This window comes from Cucurbita pepo, chromosome LG09, assembly GCF_002806865.2.
Source record: "Cucurbita pepo subsp. pepo cultivar mu-cu-16 chromosome LG09, ASM280686v2, whole genome shotgun sequence".
NCBI lineage: Eukaryota > Viridiplantae > Streptophyta > Magnoliopsida > Cucurbitales > Cucurbitaceae > Cucurbita > Cucurbita pepo.
In genome coordinates this window covers 6,569,713-6,585,795 of record NC_036646.1, presented here as the reverse complement: position 1 = coordinate 6,585,795, position 16,083 = coordinate 6,569,713, and positions in this window count along the sequence as shown.

The following is a 16,083-nucleotide window of genomic DNA, read 5'->3' as shown; positions in this document are numbered from 1 at the left end:
TGCTACCTCAAGCTGCGCACCTCCAGTAGCACCGACAGCTGAAATAAATCCCACTACAAGCCTGATGTGAGAATCGTTTCAGGCGATACGATGATGCCCATGCAACAAGCCAATAGAGTGTGGAAAGGGGAATGAAGCCAACAAGCCAATAGAGTGTGGAAAGGGGAATGAAGCCAACAAGCCAATAGGCCATCATAACTGCTTATTGTTATAAGTAAGAATTACTATTTCCATTGGTGTGATGCCTTTTAGGAAACCAAAAGTAGAACAACTAGAACTTATGTTCAATATGGACAATATCATACTATTATTGATAAGAATCACGGTATTCCAAATGTTCCAACTGGACCTATTACACTATCAAAGGCGAAAAGATTCAACAAACATTCATTCTTCATCTACAAAATTGGATCGGCTCGGTTCAACCATCATTTCTAGAATTAGAAGCTGATACGATTGACGAAGAACAACAGAATATTTGCACAGTTAAAGTTGGAAAACTTTAAAATGTCAACAACAAAATTCAAACCTACACCTAGAGAGCTCAATTGATTTCAAACTTGTCACATTAGCCACTCAAGCACATCAACATTTGTTAGAAAGAACTATTTTTTATTTCAATAATTATGTAAAAGTCAAATGGTCACTTTGACTTATTCTTTTGTGGAGATTAAAGGGGATCGGGAATAAATCCCGTCCACAAACGTCTTTTGTCGGGAGACTATAAATATCCACAATATGTTATGTAAAATTCAGATTCGTGGATGAATGTAACTCAGATCTCAAATTGAGACGTTTTCCTTAGAAATCCGAGCATCATATTTGCCATTTCTAAGTTTCAAGCAATTCTTGTGGTAGAATTGCACCCGAGCAATTCAATCAAGCCTTGATCAATTTCGATTGTGGAGTGACTCAATTTAGAACAAAATTTCCAAATCTTGCTTCTAGATCTTCGATCGTAAGAGGTAATCTAATTCTAGCTTTATCTCTTGATTGATCCAAATTTCGTATAAGAAGATGTTAATTACTTTGATTCAAGGGTTCTTGCTTCAACAAAAGCTTGGATCGTTGGGCTGAGGATTAGGGTTGCCTTATCAGTTTGGTATCAGAGCCTAGGTTTACATCTTTGTGGCCGACTCTAGAATTGATTTTATCTTTCATTTCTGCTATTGTTTATCGTTTCTTTAAATCTGTCCATTTATTTTGTTGCTGTCATTTCCGCCATTATTCATAACTTTTCACTTTGTTCTCATTTTCTTCCTAAAGATCACGTTGAGATCTTGAAACAAAAAAAAAAAAAAAAGAAATAATAAATCTCATCATATTTGTTCTTACGATTGTGATAATAAACGATCTTTATCATTTTTTTTAGATCATTTGCATGTTTATTTGAAGATCAAATAAACTTCGATTCACATCTTTTTCTTAATCCATCTAAATCTAGAACTGTTGTGTTTGATATTTTTTTTCTCTCATAATCTACGCTTGAAGATAACTTCTAAATTTCTCGAATTCTGTAAAAAGAGAGTTAGATCGTTCTTAAAATCTTCACGTCCTTTCTTTTTTGAATTTTTTATTTTATTTTTCAGTGTGCAATTCTATCCCAAAATATCTGTGTCTCTTATTTGTTTGTTCACTTCTTGTTTTATTTTGTTGTTATTTCATAATTAACTTATCTTGATTGCCTTGAATAGCTTGCTACTATCAGAATTGCTTTACCCATATATTAGCCTACCTTGATCATAATTTAGTCACTTTCCCAAACAGCCTACCTTTGTGTGTATAAACACGAGTGTCCCTGAGTGTAAAATCAGTGAGTTGAGTGTGTGAGGTCCAAAGCATATAAAACTACTGTTTGTACAATCATGAACCAAGACGAGAAAAATGGAGGGGAGATCAATGATCTAGTTGAAGAAGTCTAGAAGAATGAGGAGAAACTGGAAGATGGTATTCATTTGGCACTTATTACAAGAAGACATCTTAAAACTCAAGTTACGGAGAATGATGTTGATGATCAAAGAGACAACCTGTTCCACACGCGGTGTTTAGTTAAGGGGACTGCTTGTAGTCTTATCATTGATAGTGGAAGTTGCACCAATGTAGTAAGTACTATGTTGATCAAACGGTTGGAAATTCCAAGTCAAGATCATCCTAAACCTTACAAGCTCCAATGGCTCTATGATAGTGGAACAATGAAGGCAATTTCCCAAGCTCTAATATCTTTTACTTTGAGAATATATAAAGATGAAGTTCTTTGTGATGTGTTACCAATGCATGCTGGAGACATATTGCTTGGCCGACCATGACAATTTGATAGGAGGGTTATGTATGATGGCTATTTGAATAGGTATTCTTTTGTAAAAGATGGTAGAAAAACCACTCTTGTACCTTTGAGTTCTACAAATGTATTTGTTGATTAATTAAAGTGAGAAGAAAAAAAAGAAAGAGTTTGAGTAAAAAGAGTTGAGTGAAAAAATAGAGAAAAATCAAAGAAAAAAAAAAGAATGAAAAAAGAGATGAAATTGAAGAAAAAAGAAAAAGAGATAGTTATTTGGCTACAGTTGGAGAGGTGAGAAGTTTTCACAAAAATCAATCTTTGTACTTATGTACAATGGAGGATTTTTGGTCTCTAACTATAACAACTTGGCTTTGCCTAGTGTTTTTCCATCTCTTTTACAGGAATTTAAAGACATGTTTCAAGATATAGAAATACCTCCCATTAGAGGTACTAAACATAAAATAGACTTCATCCCAAGGACTATCATTCCTTATCAGCCAGCTTATCGAGTCAATCCAACTGAGACAAAAGAAAGTCAAAGGCAAGTGGAGGAGCTCATGGAGAAGGGCTATGTACCAGAAAGTTTGAGTCCACGTTCTATACGAGACTTCCTTCTAGAATCCTTGCATAATCACGGTAAAGTGTCGACATCCTATTCCTAGGTTAGACGATATGCTTTATTTATTGATAAGCGCCTACAATGCTGGAATTTGCAAAGCTAGACGTCCTTCTAGAATCCTTGCAAAACGTTCACAGAGAAAGCTAACTTAACGGATTGATTCCAACCAAGAGCTGGTTAGAAGATGAATGACTCTTAGATCGAACTTGGAATCTATGATGGTCACTCTTAGATACCAAGACAATTCACTCAAGTATTAGCTTGATAAAAACTAATTCAATAAATCGGTTTAAACATCAAACCTAAAGCAAGGTTTGAAAAAGAATAACACCAAAAGGGTATCAAGAAAACACAAAGGTTTTTTCTGTATTCAACAAAATCCCTCAAACATGAATATTACATGCCTTTAAATAGGCCCAGAAGATAACCCTAACAAAATAAAGTTCAGCCACCAACCACTAATAAATGCTAATAAATGCTATTAAATACAAATTGAAGAATATAAGGCAATTCATACAAACTATTAATAAATGCTATTAAATATAAAATGAAGCAAATAAGGCATTAATAATTTCCTTAATTGGTAATTCAACTACCAAAGGCAAGTCTTCTAATTACTTTCCAATATCAGCCACTCCATTATCTTCTTGATTTGATATGCTAATGCTATAAAGATTTTTGGGCTCAAAAGTCTTTGTTTCAACCGGTACACTAGCTAGCTTTTGAAGATGCAATGTATAGGCCTCTTGAATCTTCTTAACCTTGCTTCTTGTAATCGGTCCTTCGGGTACATGCACGTGATCAGTTGTTGGATTCATATCATCCCCCCTTTCTTTAAAAGGATTTGTCCTCAAATCAAATTCTTCGTTCTTTCCGGACAAGAACTGAATATTTTTTTTTTTTCCCACTTTTTTTTTTCTCACCTTTACCTTAGTTTCTTCTCTCCACTGTTGTTCTTCAGATTCTTTTCTTTTCTTCTCTAATTTCAATTGGTCACAATGTACTTCATATGGAGACAATGGAAGTAAAGTAAATTTCTTCCCACACAAAGTAAAAGTATACTTGTTCATCAAACCATCAAATGTTACCTTTCTATCATATTGCCAAGGTCGGCCGAATAAGATGTCCCCCGCATGCATTGGTACGACATCACAAAGAACTTCATCTTTATATCTTCCAAGAGTAAAAGAAATAAGAGCTTGGGAGTTCACCTTAATTTCTTCTTTGTTTGTTAACCAATGAAGTTTGTATGGTTTTGGATGGGGATGGACAGAAAGTTGAAGTCTTTTTACAAGGAAGCTGCTTACCACATTTGTGCAACTTCCACTATCAATCACCAAGCTGCATGGGTTTCCTTTGACCAAACATCTTGTGTGGAACAAGTTTTCCCTTTGATCTTCAAATTTCTCTTCCTTGATTTGAACATTGAGTACCCTTCTTGTGATCAAAGATATGGAATTACCTTCTTCAACATACTCATCATCATATGCTGCGATTTCTTCCACAAGCTGTGAATCATGATCCTCACATTCATCATCTGAATCAAGTATACCATTCCTTATCACCATAACTTTTTTATTAACACACTCTTTGCTCATGTGTCCAAACCCTTTGCACTTCCAACATTGAATAGAACTAGACTTCTCTTTTACCGTCTTTGAAGCTTCATTCATTTTACCATTGAAACTCTCAGCCTCCACTCTTTTAGCAGTCACAAACTTTCCTTTTGGTGACATCGAATCATTTTTATTCATAAAACTATCCTTGTTCCAAGTATTAGAATTTGAAAAGGTGTTAGTTCGTGATGTGTACCTTTTTGAATGCTCTTTTTCTTCCTTCAATTGGTCTTCAATTTTGAGAGCATAATGATACATGTCTTCCAGATATGGTGGTGGATTTCTGTCAACAAGATGAGCAATTTCTCGATTCAAACCTCCAAGGAATCTAGACATGGTATCTTCTTCTTCTTCTCTAACATTTGCTCTTTCCATCATAGTTTCCATCTCTTGATAATATTCCGCCACACTTTTTGTTCCTTGCCTCAAACCTTGCAATTTAGTTTTCAAATTTCTTTCATAATGTTTTGGAACATACCTTTTTCTCATGGCTTCTTTAAGTTCTTCCCATGTCTCTATTGGATCCTCCTCTTTTCTTCTTCTCTCGGATTTGAGATGTTGGTACCAATCACCAGCATGATTGGTAAATTCGGCAATAGCAAGTCTCATCTTCTTATTTTCACTATAGGTGTTGCAATCAAACACATGCTCTATCTTTCTTTCCCACTGCAAGTATGCCTCAGAATCTGCCGTTCCACAAAATGGTGGGATTTTGAGTTTAACTCCCCCATCTCTATCTTCATGTACTCTTTCCATCCTTCTAGGTTGCATAATAGTTGCATGGTTATTTCTTCCTCTCCATCTACCATCAACTTGTCTTTCTTGTACTACTATACCTTCATCTTCTTGTAATGTTCGTTCTTGTCTTTGTTGTTGCGCCCTTCTTTCTTGTCTATCTTCCATCATCATTTCCATCATACCTTGAATTGCTTGAAGAATGGTTGTATTAAGATCTGGTACTGGTGGTACTGCTTCTCCATTATGTGACATTTTGTTATCAAGGGGCCTCTCCACACTTCTCACAAAAATTTCACTCAGGGACACCGTGTTTAACACTCAAAGGTGGGCTTTTGGTACTAGGTTAAGAATGTAAAGGCTGACTTTTTTTTTTCTTTTTTTCGAGAATCTGAGAGAGAGAAAAAATTGATACAAAAAAAATAACAATAAAAATATTTCACCTCTAGAGCGGCCAAAGAACGTCGACCAAATGCTCTGATACCAAATGATAAGCGCCTACAATGCTGGAATTTGCAAAGCTAGAGGTCCTTCTAGAATCCTTGCAAAACGCTCACAGAGAAAGCTAACTTAACGGATTGATTCCAACCAAGAGCTGGTTAGAAGATGAATGACTCTTAGATCGAACTTGGAATCTATGATGGTCACTCTTAGATACCAAGACAATTCACTCCAGAATTAGCTTGATCAAAACTAATTCAATGAATCGGTTTAAACATCAAACCTAAATCAAGATTTGAAAAAGAATAACACCAAAAGGGTATCAAGAAAACACAAATGTTTTTTTTGTCTGTATTCAACAATTCATTCAAACATGAATATTACATGCCTTTAAATAGTCCCGAAAGATAACCCTAACATAATAAGGTTCATCCACCAACTACAAATCACTAATAAATGCTATTAAACACAAATTGAAGAAAATAAGGCATTCATACAAACTATTAATAAATGCTATTAAATATAAATTGAAGAAAATAAGACATTCATAAATTGTCTTAATTGATAGTTCAACTACCAATGGCATGTCTTCTAATCACTTTCCAATATCAGTCACTCCATTATTTTCTTGATTTGATTCTTGAATATTCTTTGTATTGCTTCTTGTAATTGCTCGTTCGGGTACATGGAAATGATCAGTTGTTGGATTCATATCAAAATTGTACGGTAAAATTGCAATATTTCTTTTTTAAGAGTTCCGCTTAATATTTACCCATCCAAATAACTTCCATAGGAGGACGGTCCAAAAGCCACCACGAGCCTCTATATAGATCTCACATTATGAACCAACGATCGAGAGTATATAATATATTATCATGTTTCCTTCTCACTATTTTGAAAATAATGTATACCTAGACAAACTAGGCTAAACTTATTTATGTGGAACTGAAGTTGAACATTAGACCCACTTTATTAGTAATAACATCCCTTTGAGACTTGGCCGGCGATCTACTAGTATTTGTCTTGTTATTTTATTTTATTTTATTTTTTTAATAATTCCGCATGGGCAAGACTTCTCTTGAGTTAGATTTGGGAGTTTGGGAGTTGTGGGCTCAATCTTAGGTTGTTTGAGTTAGATTTGGGAGTTGTGGGTCAATTTTAGGAACAAACAAATGAACTATTAAATAAAACCTCACCCTTTCCTTCCTGAAATACTCTTTTTATTGAAATTGACAAACTCCCTTTCCTTCTGAAATACTCTTTTTATTGAGATTGACAAACTCTTGGTCCTAAGTTGTATTGTGATTGCCACATTTTCATAAACGACTTAACTTGAAACACAGTGGATTGGCTGATCAAATTGGAATTTCAAATGTTGGATTTGGGGCCCGTAAAAGGAGAGTTCAATCCTAAAAATTTCCACTCATTTCTAGATAATGAGAAGATGATCACATGGTTGGTTCAACTCGACAGACCACTTGTGGTTCATCTAAAAAAGATCCCTTAACTATTTAGGGTCTTCCTTCATTTTTTACCATTATAAATGTTTTTTTAATTTTTTTTTAGAGATTTTTTTTAACATAAATTAGGACCTAATTATGGAATTTTGGGAGATTTAAGCTTGAATAATGGGTAAAATCTAGCCCGTGAACTTTTTCAAGCATGTGAATGGCCATTTCAATTTTTTTTTTCAAGATTACGGGTAGGAATTAACTTAGACATAAATATACATACCTACGACATTAAATTATAATTTAAGATTCTCCTTCGATTGAATTAGCATGATAGGATAAACTAACTATTATTCATGATTTATTGAACTGAACTGAGTGCTTTCCTCTAATATTTTAGAACATGAATGATAAAATAAGTTATGTATGAAATTAAATTATGCAGGAACCGTTTTTGGTGTGTTCATAATTGAATTTATTTAGTAAAACAAAGTTGTGTGTCTCATGGTTACAAACGGTGAACTCTACCCTTATATTTTAAGATAGGATCTAGTGGTAGGGACTATTTCAACATTTATTTAAACATGATAGAACAAGTTAATAGTTACAAATGCCCTATAAAAAGGCATAGGCTAGATATCATGTCAGGTAAGATAACCAAAACTTAGCTTTTCCTTTATATGTCCTGTTTTAAGACATGGGATTATTAGGGACAATCAGCTCACCTTAGAATTGAGTGTATCGTGGGGATCCACATGTATACATAGAATAACAAGGAGTTGGTATAGATAAAGTAGTGCGTTGAGATTAGATTTTTATTGTGCCAGTATCGTGTATAAAAACAAACAACGGCCTCTAAAAAAATTTCCTAAGTTGTAAACTATCCCATAGGAAGGACGAGAGACTACACGGGGATATAGTAGTTGGCATGCACAAGAATCACTTCCTTTTAAGACTTAGCATGATTTTGTGAACCTACCTAAGAGTTGTTAGCTAATTCTTAGTAGAAGGAAATTTGGTATCAATCAACAAATTTTTCATAATGTCCCTTAGTAAGTCACTGAGGTCGAAACCAGAATGAGGTTGCACCTCATTGATCAGGATACATAAGATCATGACACATGCCATAGGAAAAAGCTCATTCCCCCTAAGATCTCATTACGAATCTTGAGGAACATATCCACTTCGATGAACCTTTGAGATCAAATATCACACCCAATTGATGGCTTCGATTGTTTGAACCATGAAAATATTATGAAAACTAGACTAAGTAGAACACTCACGACCTAGATGGGATGAAACTTCATTGTTATAAATTTTTGGTGGATTATCTGATACCAAATGATAAGATAAGGAATCAATACAAGGGGAATAAGATTCGGATTACCTTGTTGATCGAATATCTCAAGGCAAGAACACTTGATTGAGATTCGAATCACTCCACAAGCAAGATCGATCATGTCTAGCTTGAATGATTCTTGTTGATCAAATATCTCAAACACTTGTTTGAGATTCGAATCACTCCACAAGCAAGATTGATCATGTCGAGCTTGAATGATTCTACATGCAATCTAAACTACATAGAATTGCAAAGAAACTTAGCCATTGGCTAAAGAAAAGCACAAATGCTTCTTTTTATATATTTTCCAAGTCTACCTTACAAATACAACATACATGGCTTTATATAGCCTCAAAAATGAAACTACTAAAGGTATTCCAAGAGTTGTAACATTCCTACTTTATGGCCATAATTAGCCATTATGTAAATGTAACCGAAATTAAATAAAAAGTCTTAAAATACAATAACTCTAAATTACTCTAAATTGTAACCCACCCAAAATTTACAACAATCAAACTTCATTCTTCTTCAATGTAGCATGAATTGAAACATCTTTTGATAATTTTGACAACCTTTTCTTCACATCTTCATTGAAGTATATTGTATGATTGATGTCTCTTGGTTCATATCATTCTCCACTTCTTCAAGAGGATTCGTCCTCGAATCTATTTGTGTAACTTTGCTGCAAAAAATAAGTTATGGAAATACGACGGACCTCACAACACTCTCTCAAGAGTATATGCTCAAGGAATTTTAGGCCACTCTTTTTGCACTCATTTACACAAATGAAGCTCTCATTCTCACCTCTCAAAATTTTAAATAGAGCAAAGATTGAATTTTGAACTCTGGGTCGATTAAAAACTAAAAAGATAAAAATAAATAAAAAACAAATTAAAAAGAAATGCAAAGGAAACATATATCCGATCTTGAGCCTGAAGCTCTGATACCAAATGATAAGATAAGGAATCAACTACAAGGGGAATAAGATTCGGATTACCTTGTTGATCGAATATCTCAAGGCAAGAACACTTGATTGAGATTCGAATCACTCCACAAGCAAGATCGATCATGTCTAGCTTGAATGACTCTTGTTGATCAAATATCTCAAACACTTGTTTGAGATTCGAATCACTCCACAAGCAAGATTGATCATGTCGAGCTTGAATGATTCTACATGCAATCTAAACTACATAGAATTGCAAAGAAACTTAGCCATTGGCTAAAGAAGAGCACAAATGCTTCTTTTTATATATTTTCCAAGTCTACCTTACAAATACAACATACATGGCTTTATATAGCCTCAAAAATGAAACTACTAAAGGTATTCCAAGAGTTGTAACATTCCTACTTTATGGCCATAATTAGCCATTATGTAAATGTAACCGAAATTAAATAACAAGTCTTAAAATACAATAACTCTAAATTACTCTAAATTGTAACCCACCCAAAATTTACAACAATCAAACTTCATTCTTCTTCAATGTAGCATGAATTGAAACATCTTTTGATAATTTTGACAACCTTTTCTTCACATCTTCATTGAAGTATATTGTATGATTGATGTCTCTTGGTTCATATCACAAACTCTTGAAATATCTCGCCTAAGGTAAGAGTTTCATTTTTAAGTAGACTTGGAAAATATAGTAAAAGGTTTTGAAAATGGCTAAGTTTCTTTGCAATTCTATATAGTTTAGGTTGCATGTAGAGTCATTCAAGCTCGACATGATCAATCTTGCTTGTGGAGTGATTTGAATCTCAAACAAGTGTTCTTTCCTTGAAATATATGATAAAAAAAAATCATTCAAGCTAGACATGATTGATCTTGCTTATGGAGTGATTCAAATATCAAACAAAGTGTTTTTGCCTTGAGATATTCAATCAACAAGGTAAGCAAAATCTTACTCCCCTTGTAGTGATTCCTTATTATTTGGCATCAGAGCTTTCCTTTAGGCAGATTCTATATCAAATCCTCTCGTCTCTCTTGAAACTTCCATCCTCAAAAGTTTCCGGATCATGGAGTAGTTTGGGGTAGGATGTACACCTCTCATATTGTAACGACCCGAAAAAAATAATAATAAGTAAATAATTAAATAATTAAAATAATAATTTTCCCTCAACTACCCTCCACTCACCCCTCTTCCTCTCCCAAACTATCTCTCCTCAACCACCTCATCAGTCAAAATCTCAATCAAGATGCATCGACTATCTCTCCTCAACAAACTCACAAATCCATAATACAGGACGCATCTACAAAGAGAGCTGGAGATTTAATTTTTGGAGGGAGAGATCTTGGTTTGTTATTACGGTAAGTCATATTTCAGATTTCATTTTCATTTATCTTATAAGAAATCAGTAAGAATCAGATTTCTTTTTAATTATTCAGAATTAGGTCTCTTGTTCGCTTGCCCATTATTTAGATTTTTGGTTATGATGTTAGGTTATAGAAAATAACCCGAATAAATGAGGCAAATATTTGTCAACAGAGTAAAAAAATAATAGAAAAAAAGAAAAGATAGGAAGTAAATACAGAACAGAGAGGAAAAGAGAAGAATCTGTAAAAAAAAATTAACAGGTAAAGAAGAAAGGAAAGATTGGGAAAGAAAATTTATTTGTGATATTTGTGAATTTTAAAGGTTAACAAAATTAAAGGAAGAAAAAAAAAGATACAGATAAGATAAATGAAAGATTTGGAGAGAAGAATTAATTTACGGTTAATAAACTCAAAATAAAAAAAAAATACATAAAAGAAGAAAAAAATAAAGAAAGAAAGAAAGGAGGAGGAAATACATAGAAAAGGAAGAGAAAAAAGAAAAGAGAGTTGTGAGTAAGAATCGATCGAAATTGACCAATAATATGATTAAGTAAGAATCAATTAAAAATTGGTGAAAAATATATCTTGAACAAAAATGGAGAGAAAAAGTGGAGTACAGAAAGAAAATCAGAAGACAAGAAAGTAGTCACTTGATATAAAAAATAGAAAATGAAATCTTAATATAAATAGAATATGTATATATATTTAGATGTATATTATAACGTTCCAAGACTTTATCCATGCAAAGTCTTTAATGCTCGCATGAAGTTTAGCATATGAACCATTGTAAGAGTTAGAGAATTGAACATGAAATTGATGTCATGGATTCTTATAGGTTGGCTTGGATACAAAGGGAAAAATCAAACTTTCGTTAAGGATAAATTGGTGACACCCGTATAAGCTAATCAGGTAAGTGGCCTTATTATAGGATAGGCTAAAATTTGTATGAGTTACGATGATGTATGAACTATGTCATACGATGCAGTATATGAGTTATGATGATGTATGAGTTATGATGATGTGTGGCTTACGAAACTTGATGATGTGCTCAGTATATATATATTTTGATGAATGTCGTACTTGATATGTTTGATGCACTTTGTGACAATATGATGAGTATGATGATTGTGTGACGTTTACCTTAATATGATGATGTTTTCCATATTGAGCATGCTATATGATGATGAGTGCCATATTGCATCATGTCGTTAGATCGACATAGGATACAACCCTAAGAGCGTGAAAATAATATTAATATAAATATCCACGAGTATGTGTTACCTATAGTAACAAAGAGATGAGACTAGAGGGTTGTGTCAGAAGAGACATTATGATGGATTTAGAGGGACCTCATGCATATTGTATGTTCATAAGCATAGGGCTACTTCCCCTAGAGATGATGAGTGCGGACGCGCACCTTATGATGAGCGCGAATGCGCACAGGTGCGAAAGCACACAGATGAGGGTGTTCATGAGGCGCATGACACTATGGGGTTCCGCTGACCTCCGGACGTCGCTACAGATTAGCTTGACCAGAGGGTCCAGGGGGTGTGCGAGCGCCCTGGGGACTCACACTCGCACGTGTGAGTCGTGTGTAGGGAAGTACTACACATCCAATTTGTCCGAGACTGGAGGCCACCCCTAAGATGATTAGAGATAGGTCCCTAAATCATGATTGCATGTGTTTGCATTTGCATGGCCCCTATAGTGGGGCCACTTACTGAGTATTCTTTGAAATACTTAGGCTGTGTGCCACATCATTTTTCAGGTAAAGGCAAGGTGCACTTGTACGGAGGACGGCGGCATCGCGAGCAGAGACCGTGGCACGTGCATAGGGTAGACTCATATTTAAATTCTTAGTTTTAAGTTAGAATAGGTTGTTTTGCATTCCATTGTTTTAAATTATTTTGTATTTGTTTTAAATTATTTTGTATTTGTTTTTATTTTCTCTAAATTTTAGTATTTTGTATTTAAACACGTAAGACCATGACTGTGTTTTCCAGAGAAGAAATTGTTTTAAACATTTTTGAAGTTTATGTTATAAATGATGTTCATGTAAGAGTTATATTTCCGCTTTGTAGATGAGCATGAGACATTAGTGGCGACTCTAGATATGTGGAAATTTAGGGTCGTTACACATATTATCTTCGCCTATGTTACTCTTAAAACCTAGGTGTTCACCCTTAATGTCCTAAGTCATACAATGTTGTAAAATCCCTTTACTCCATGTCCACCCACAACCCCCTTCGAAAGATTCTAGGTCGATCAAAGTTCAGGGGAAATCTTCGTCCTAGGAGTCTTTATAGTAATACATGACATTGCTTATTTTGCTTTCATAAAGTCATGAGTTAGCTAGTGCATCGCTGCTCATCGTCACATAAATTTTGATCATATATTTAGTCTTTGCGTTCAACTTAACTGGTTGTACACGCTTATGAGTGTATTTGGGATGCTGTTTTGTTGGTAGCATATCCTTACCTCTATACCAAAGCTTTGAGTCAAACTTGGGTTTACCAAGATTGTTCTTAAGAAATGAGCCCTTGCATCACATCATCTCCTAATGTTAGCAAACTAATACTACTAACCGTGCCACATGGTTGTAGTCTAGTGGCAGTGATATCGTGTCGCTGCGTCTATTACCTCGTGCGAGGTATCTTCCTAGATTGGATATGCCTCTTGTGTTCTTAGTAGTCCATTCAAATCTAACATAGTATTGTCTCTGTATCCTTACGCTAACCATGGTTATTGATCCAGACTCGTGAACAAGGTTAGGTTTAATCTCTTACTTTACTGGAAAGGCATAGGCAACAATTTTTAGTGTCCTGTCTATCCAACGGGTTTATCTCTTTTACTTTTAGGCAATGACACCATCCATGGCATCCTACCTCTTGTTAGGCATAATCATGTTAGGCATAATCATACTTTTATTCTGCAGCTCTTTTGATGGTATTTAACTCTCTCCCTACTAGACACTCTCTAGATGGAGTACAAATCTAGGCTAGGTACCATTCTAGGCTCAATACTATTTTAGACTCGATTGATAGTGTAAAACGTTGGGAAAATTTTCCTCACACCATATATTAAACTCCTTGATACTCACAACCGTACCTGCTGATAATACCCCTTTAGTACTAATATTAGAGAACAAACTACTCATATACATTACCTCTTTCAAGCATTGCAGAAGAATTTTCTACCCTCGTGTAACCCTCTAGGGTACTACTCAAGGTTCATCATGACTCCAATCGTTCAATGTGTTTTTTTGGCCCAGTACTGGCGCTTCCTCATTGACAGAATCAATGTTCTGCAAGCGACAAGCCATATGCGTATCTCTCAACACCTCCTATAGTATACTTTATGACTCTCAAATAAGGTTAAAATACTCGAATAAGTTAATATCTCAAATATGGTTTAAAAATTCCAAGCGAAGGATTAAGAGATGTCAAACCAAAATACCCATAAACTTTTAATTAATTACTAAAATGTCATTGGTGAGAAAATCTACCCAACTTTTTCTTCAAAATCGATAGGCTATACAAAGTCCAACAAATCTCCATCTCAAAATTTATTTGTTGGATCTTTCCGACATTTGGATATGATTTAGTAGACTCACAACTCATCACATCCAACTGGTAACGTTTGAAAATGAAGTCGGTAACCCCCTGGATGGATAAACTTTTTCGGCGAGAATTCTAAAAATTTTGGATTTTAAATTCATGGTAGTTCTAAACGTCTCAAAGTTTGTTCAAGCTCCCTCTATAAATCATGAAGTACAGGGAATGGAACAAAAGTTGGCAAGCCTCCAAAATTAAAAGAGTTTAGATTTTAGGTCTTTTTCTCTCAAATTTCCTATAAATTTGAGAGTAATAATGAACCATTTTCCTTCAAAATTGTCCATACACATTCTAAAAAGGATCGATCACAACTTTGATGAAGAAATCAACTGTTGGAAGTGTCTCAAACGTATTTTCCCATTTCATCCGCCATTAAAAAATGTTGGAAGAAGGCTTCAAAATGCAATCGGAGGATAGAAGCAAATGTCTCTTTCCACCTATGCCAATCACTTTATGAGATATGAAGGATCGATCACAACTTTGATGAAGAAATCAACTGTTGGAAGTGTCTCAAACGTATTTGCCCATTTCATCCGCCATTAAAAATTGTTGGAAGAAGGCTTCAAAATGCAATCGAAGGATAGAAGCAAATGTCTCTTTCCACCTATGCCAATCACTTTATGAGATATGAAGGAACATTTCTAATAAACACCATTAAGGCAATGGAGCCAAGGAACAAGGGTAATCGAAAAAATTGTTGTACCATTTGATTTAAGCAAGATTGGGGTCATTAAAAAATAAGCCCCTACGGATCATCTCATTAATTAAGGTTAATCCCTTAAGATTCGTAGAGATGAGAGGAAAGATGATAAGAATCACGTTCCAAATTGACCTATTGCCAAGAAGATTCAAAATAATATGTCAACAACAGAATTCGAACCTAGCACGAAGAGCTCAATTGATTTTAAACCTATCACATTAGCCACTCAAGCACATCAACATTTATTAGAAAAAACTATGTTTAATTTCATAAATTATGTAAAAGTCAAATGGTCAATTTGACTTATTCTTTATGGAGATTAAAGGGGATCGGAAATAAATCCCGTCCACAAACATCTCGAATAAATCCCATCCACAAACGTCTTTTGTCGGGAGACTATAAATACCAACAATATTTTATGTAAAATTCAGATTCGTGAATGAATGTAATTCAGATCTCAAACTGAGACGTTTCCCTTAGAAATTCAAGCATCATATTTGCCATTTCTAAGTTTCAAGCAATTCTTGTGGTAGAATTGCACCCGAGCCATTCAATCAAGCCTTGATCAAGTTAGATTATGGAGTGACTCAATTTAGAACAAGGTTTCCAAATCTTGCTTCTAGATCTTCGATCGTAAGAGGTAATCTGATTCTAGCATTATCTCTTGGTTGATCCAAATTTCGTATAAGGAGGTGTTAATTACTTTGATTCAAAGGTTCTTGCTTCAACAAAAGCTTGGATCGGTTGGCTGAGGATTAGGGTTGCCTTATCAGTTTGGTATCAGAGCATAGGTTGCATCTTTGTTGCCGACTCTAGAATTGATTTTATCTTTAATTTCCACTATTGTTCATCGTCTCTTTAAATTTGTCATTTATTTTCTTACTGTCATTTCCAACGTTCTTCATTATCTTTCTACTTTGTTCTTAGTATCCTGTTAAAGATCATATTTAGATCTTGAAAGAAAAAAAAAAGAGCAAAT